The sequence below is a fragment of the Meleagris gallopavo genome, chromosome 16 (genome assembly GCF_000146605.3).
Source record: "Meleagris gallopavo isolate NT-WF06-2002-E0010 breed Aviagen turkey brand Nicholas breeding stock chromosome 16, Turkey_5.1, whole genome shotgun sequence".
In the NCBI taxonomy this organism is placed as follows: Eukaryota; Metazoa; Chordata; class Aves; order Galliformes; family Phasianidae; genus Meleagris; species Meleagris gallopavo.
Window position 1 is genome coordinate 6,022,410 of NC_015026.2, and position 7,127 is coordinate 6,029,536.

Sequence of the window (7,127 nt, forward strand, 5' to 3'; positions counted from 1 at the left end):
AAAAAAGCTTTTGACAAGAACAAAGCCCCTCATTTACTAGTGATTTGATCATAGCTGTTGTGGCTTTTACTGTCCTGTTTGCCAAGAAAGTATAGACTAACATACTTCCTTTTTTTCCAGAGAGAAAGAAGAAGACAAGGAGATGGCTGAATTTCTACGTACTAAGTTAAAACCCTTAGACAAAGCAACACAGTCCCTTACCAGTGAGTTCCTAAACATTAAGAAAGATAAGAGGAATAATCCCAAGGACAACTGGATAGAAGGGTGTTATCAGTGGATGTTGGGCCAACCACTGCCAAACCTAGACTACAGCCACTTAGAATTTGGATGCCCATTTATCCCTTAAAACCTGAATCCACATACCACCACTTAAAGATTGTTTTTTACATTTTAAATATGCAAATTATATTGGTATATGCATATTAGCACAACCTGCTTTTGTAAGCAACTGGTTGTTGGTGTTATTTTTTTTCTTCTAATCATTTTCCCTTCTAGTTTCACAAAAATGTCTGGAAAACCCTCATAAGCTATATGGTAGGATATCTGAAGTCAAGACTGTCTAGTTTACAGCTGGCAAGATGTATAATTGCAAATTTTTTTTTTTTTTTTAACTTCCACAGCTGCCCCAAGTCTCCTGCATCTTACCACCAAAAATAAACTTCAGTCATCTCAACCAAATTGATTACAGATAGTACTACAAACACACACATTTCTTGATCCCTGGGAAGCTTTTAGCTCCAATTTTCACACAAAATTGTCACAGCAGGAATTTTAAAAGGAATTATTAGATTGATTTTCACCTGTCAGACATGGAAATGGTTAAGTGAGAGCAGTGTCCATGGATGGTAAATTTGGTCCCATGCTGAAGAGGTTAGTATCCAAACACCACTTTGCATAGATCAACACCTTGCTATAGAACATTCAGGAAAACATGCAATGACTGAAGTATGAGGTTTGCAGAAACATTTTCGAGATCCATCGCTAATTATTTATATCCTTTTAGCATGACTTATCTTCATTGTTAATTTATTTTGTGTTTATTAAATACACTGTTAGGGCTCCCAAAAAATGGAAGCCTGCCTTTTTCTTGTTCTCCTAGTTAGGGCATCCAAGCCTGATAGAATAACCTTTACTGAGATTCTTATTCTTCAGATCTGTATTTAGAGATGCTCAGTACAGTAAGTGATTCTCTGAGGAAGGACCTTTTATCTGACCATGCATCTGTGAATATGAATACCTGGACTGAACAAGATGCAAGCAGCTTACCCTCAGGGATGTCTGGATTCTTTAACCCTTCCTAGTTACTTCCTCAAAATAAGGATAAGGCATCTTGAATATTATCACTGAAACAGAAATTTAAAAGGTTTGGAGGTAGATGGGGAGAATAATTAGTTATATACTTTAAGCCAGAAGCAGGAAGGAATAGCTTGATTGTAATGGTGTCCTGTCTTGAACACTGCAGGCAGCCCAACAGAAAAGAAGGCAGAACCTCCTCCAAGCAAGCCCGCCATTGCCAAGGCAGGATTGGCCATCATTAAAGATTGCTGTGGAGCCACACAATGCAGCATCATGTAGCTCTGGGCTCTCTACCGTGTTTGTTGTCTTTTCAGATGTTTTCATTGAAGGAAACTGTAGGGTAGAGGCATTTAACAGCATCCCACTAAATGAATGAAGATCAACTGTGGTACAGCTGTAATACGTGGAATGTACAATGGCAGGTTCTTCACTGTTGCATGGATCACTCAACACGCATGCCTAAAAAAGCAAGAAATCCATATAGTGGCTGTCCAGTGACCAGAAGAGATCTGTAATAGTGTTAACAAAGATATCCCTGTGATAAAAGTGAAAGAAGTTTCATCAAGTAATGTGTAAAAAAGCAATTTTAGTAGGTCACTTCATAAGAATTTGTTGTATACGTTTTCCCTCTCACAAACAACACTCAAACATTTGCTGGAATATTCTATTTTGGCTACTTTTTAAAATAAGAGCCACAAATAGCACTGCAGTATGTAGGACAACCGATAGATTAAATTAAACAATTTTAGGGTAACTGATGTTACATGCAAAATAAGCAGCACACTACTTGTAAGTTAACTACTTCGCTGTGAAGTTTCACTTGGAATTGTTTCTCAAAACTAAATGTCAGTAACAAGGATGCTGCAAGTAGATATAGACCTTATACCCTCTGATTTCTGAGTTACTCAAAATATGCTTTCACCGGGGAAAATAAGTCTTGGTAAAGCTCTAGAAAGCACAGCTACAGTGATTGGTAAGTAAAGGATTATTCCAGCTGTCTTATTTCTCTCATAGCTCTCCTCCTCACATAGAGTCAGAGGGGTAATTGCAAAATTTTTTGCCTACTAAATTTGTATGCATTATGAGATTACCTGCCAGTGGTGGGCTGCTGGGAGAAGAGCTGAACACATCAACACAGAAACTAATAGCTTAAAACCAACTATTAATTGCATAATTAATGACCATGAGAAATAAAAGCTATCAAGCATGGGGAGACATTAGCTACCCAATACAAATTGGCCACAAGACAAATAGAAAAATACAGCAGATACTTGTGGTATGAAGATGATCATATTCTACACAATAGGTTTGAAATTAAGGGCAATACGGAAAGATTTGTGTGTTTCTCCATTTAATGCATTTCTGGTCTCTATGCAGATTAAAACTTGTAGAATTTAATATTAGCTGTCAGTAGCTGGTATGTGTGTGACTACTCCATATAAGTGTATTGTGATAGGTGTAAATAGTAAAATAAATGTACATGATAAGATGTGATAACAATCTCAGGCTTAGAATTAACAAACTGATAGCAAAAAGTCCTTCAAGTAAGAAAGTTTTGAAGAGTAACTTCAACTTTGCAAAACCAGCCAAGTTAAATGTGCACTTGTATACAAAAGAACCACAGTTACGCATAAGGGGGAAAAATACCAACAGCAGAGCTACCCAAAAAGAATAGACATGTTTTTAGAGAAAGTATCTTAGCAAGTTTTGAGGAGAAACACCATCAAGAGTAAATCTAAATGTTCTTGTACAAATTAAAAACAACTCTCTAGAATTGGACTGGTTCAATGAAGAACATTCACATTTCCAGGATCACTGCAGACTTACTTGTGACACAGGACTGGCAGCGATAAGATCCTTAAGATTTAAGGGTTGAGGAAGAAATAACACCAAAGGTTTCCACTAAGACATGAAGCACATTAAATACTTAGTTCAAAGATGTGGAAAGAAAACATATCGAAGGCTGAATAGCCAAATACAGTTGGACACCCTTGCTGATACACAACATATAAGGCTCTGTAGCTGTTAACAGCTACTCTGGTATGAGTTGGAGGCTGTATAGTGCCTGTGTACTTATGGGAGTTCTGGTGGGACTGCTTTGCCTATAGGGGAAAATACACATGGGAGGGCAAGGAATGACCACTGACTTCTGGTCAGTTCAGCAGAATTTGCTGGTACCCTGTTAAGATACTGATAATTCCTGATGTCTTAAGGTATAGATGTGTTACATCTATACAAAGTCAAAGGGAAGTTAAAAAAATAATCACAACTTGCAGTGAAGCCTTAGAAGGCTTCTGTTACAATCAAGTATCACAAATGCCAGTAAGTGAAGGGATTCACATACAGGTATCAGAAGGCAAGAGGTGACTTAGAGTTTAAACCAGGCTGTGCTGATGACCAGGATACATCTTATGTGCCACACAGCTGCCTACCACCACTCTCTTAGAAAGAAAAAGCAATCAGCAAAACATAGGTATGTATTTAAAATTTCACTGACATAAAATGAAGCTACACAGCACTGGGATTCAGCAGGCATGACTACAAAGCTCTAATTAAAATGAAGGAAAAGCCCAACAAATGTGAACATGATATGCCCTGAGGGACTTGATAAACAGCAGTATTAGTGAAAGTAAGCTTTACTTCCAGAAGCAGTACGTTGGCTGAAAGGTTTTCCTTATGTGGCTCCTTTGGATGGGGAGTTTGCAATGCTGTTCCACAATAAAGTTGTTTTCTTACTTAAAAAAAAAAAGACTGAGTTCTCAGCTGGGGTCAGCAGCACTGGCAACTGGCATACAGTGCTGTCCATCCAGAACACAGCAGAGCCCTGATGGGGTTCAATCACAACAGCTGTGATTGAACAAATTAAACTTGGGAACAGTGCAGAAATCTTGGTCCTTGTGTTAAGAAATGAGACAAAAACACAGTATTTACCCTCAGGCATCATAGCTTCCATGACCCAATGAATACAGAACAGTGTGCACACCCCCCCACTTCAAAACCAGCAGAAAACTTGAGACAAGAACATGTAGGTGGCCACACAGCACACCTGCCATCATTTCAGAGCCAATTCTCCAATGCCTGTTACTGCCTGCAAAGAGGAAATCTGTTTGACCAAAACACCTAAAGCCTTTTCTTGAAGTTTTGGATGTTCATCCAACCAGAAAGGCAGCAAGGCATCAGAGAGAAGGAAATTGGAGGTAGATTTAACACTTCTCTGTGAGCTGGTAAACATGGCTAAGCTCTGGGAAGGATGTCAGTTTGCAATGAAAAAAGTGACAGAGTGCTATTTGTACTGATCAGTAGTTCTACCAGCAAATGGTTCTCTTGTACCCTTCCCCTAGGTCTGCTGACTCTTCAGCAAAGTTAAATGTATTTCCAAATAAACTAAGCTGCTGTGTTATACCAAGTACGTGTTGTTTTGCTCTCAATACCAAAGGAAGCGGTTGTGAGTTACAATGGGTTGCATTCACTACGCTGTACTTTTCAAAACAAGAAAAGCACAAGAAAAAGGATTTGCTAAGTTAGTACTGCAACTGAAATAGTTCTTACTGGAAAAAAAAAGTTCCTCCAGCAGGCCCCACAGGAAAGCAAACAGTTGGCCAGTGTCACAACTGTCCCAGACAGCTTTGAAACCTCACAGCAGCCTAGAACTCCAAGCCTTGCATTTGGAAAAAATAACGGTCCCAATAGAACTGGGCATCATTCCAACAAAATCCAATTCAGCTTAACAGAAAGCTTTAAACATAACCCTGCAGCCCAACTGAGGAATGTCTGCTCAAAACCAGTAATACACGGGAAGAGAGATTGTACCATCCAGACTTCCTCTGCCTGACCATCCCAATGACTGCAGGTTACTCATGACTTGTTACCCAAGATACAAGTTCAAGTTCTTTCAGGAATACTTCCCCTCATCCTCCAAAGAGAAACAGTAAGTAGTGTACTTATTTTTTAAGAACACTGCACACACCAGTATCAAGTCCCATATTGCTGCAGGCTGATCTGGAGGGCTACTGAAAGTACTTGGCCATGCCTTCAACTTTGTGGGTGACTGTAAGTTCACGTGTGACTCAGTTTTTTGTCACACTTCATGCCCTCTTACACAGGCATAAGAGCACACTTCCATTTGCAGCTGTGCAGACTGTTAAGGAGAACAGTTTCCCCAATATTCTGCTCAGTTTGAACTCAAGCCGTGCTATTGGAACTACAAAGCATTTACAGCTGACTGAAGTCGACTGCTTCAAATGGGTTAGAGCTCATTCTACATGAGATACAGAATTGCATCCTCAGAGACATGGTCCCGACTCTGAAGCAGCTAGTTCTTTCTTGTATTTCAAAGACAGCTAATGAATAGCCAGAGTTAACTCTTGGCAGCAAAACTTGAGGGATTTCAGACTTCTTACAGTGGGTAAGACTGAAAGTTCTAGCTGAGAATGGAACTATTTGGTTCTAGCTGGAAATTAGTCTTGTTGGCAAACTGTTAATACATTCATGATCAGAAACATGTTGTATTTGAAAGGAATTTGAAGGTTCAAAAAACTTCAACTTTAAAGCTTCTCTCTGAATTCCTTTCACACATTGTGTTTATACTACTCTTAAAAAGTTACTTATCTGCAATCCAATAAGGTGCTGCTAGATCTTGCTGCAAAATGACCTCATTATCCTAAATCTGTTGGCAACAATTTCAGTCCTTATCTGAGAGTTCGGGCCTCTCGCTTAAGCTTAAATTTAAGACCTATTCAGATAAAGGTATCTGTACTTCCAACAATTTTAAGTACAATCAGCATTATCAGGCTTCTGACTGCTTACAGCTAAACTGATCAAATGAGTAAGCAAAACAAATGCAACATCAGTGGAAATTAAAAGGAAAACATGCTTTCCATTAAGTAAGTATTCTAGGTTGGACTAGTAGAGCAACTTAGAAGGGTCTTAAGAGATTTTTCTTATAGGGAGCATTTCTTACTCCACACAAAGTGCTCAGAAATAACACCTTCAAGTATCACTGTTTGCTTCCTACATCAAAAAAAGCTCTTGTTATTCAGATTCAAGTTTTATTTTCTTCATCCACATGATTCTAAACATGAACACAGTTGATACAAGAATACTACGTTCACTGTAGTAGTGCATGCTGGAAAGGATTTGGTATTGTACCATGTCCTCTGAACAAACACTAGAACACCGTAGAAGAGTAAGATCTCTACTTACCTCAGTTGCATACATCTGCACAATGTAGCACACCATATTATATACACACACATCAGTAAAATGTTGTGTGAAGTACATCAGCACCCTTCAATGGACACACAGTCTGAACTGGTAGCTAGGCCAAGTGTTGAAGTCGCTCAAAGCCAGAGCTGAACTCTAGTTTTCAAAGGCACAAAAGGAATAAAATATTCCAATTGCAAAAGTTTAGTTGCAAAGACAAAGGCTTTTCAAGTGCAAGACAAAAGAAATTAAGTGACAAGATTAAGATGACAACAGGATTACTTCCCAGACTGATAAGCAGGCTTCACTGATGCACAGTCTTTGGTCATTCGCATTTCTGTAAGGGGGTATCAAAGCTAAGCAAGGCTGGAAGCTCAGGTTCAATCCACACCACCCAGAACCAAATCCCTGAAACTGTCTAGAATACAGATGCACTGTCATTTATCTGTGGCCAAATTATTCCATGCTGTACCTGAAACAGCAGCTAAGCCCAATGCCCCCAGCTCTATCTCCAACTCTGACCTTATGCCTGTATCTCGTTGCGATTTCTAGACATCAAGAGAAATGAGTTAAATCACAGCTCACCATGCAATTGCAATATTACAAGGCAAAAAAGCAAATCATTCTGA

The 7,127-nt window shown here is 39.0% G+C and overlaps 1 long non-coding RNA gene across 1 annotated transcript; it reads left to right on the forward strand.

Moving 5' to 3' along the window:
- The first annotated feature begins 99 nt into the window (after positions 1 to 99).
- On the forward strand, positions 100 to 4,045 carry LOC104913391. Its single transcript, XR_004161496.1, has 2 exons — positions 100 to 203; positions 1,463 to 4,045. It is a non-coding gene; the product is annotated as an uncharacterized LOC104913391 (long non-coding RNA).
- Positions 4,046 to 7,127: the final 3,082 nt, after the last annotated feature.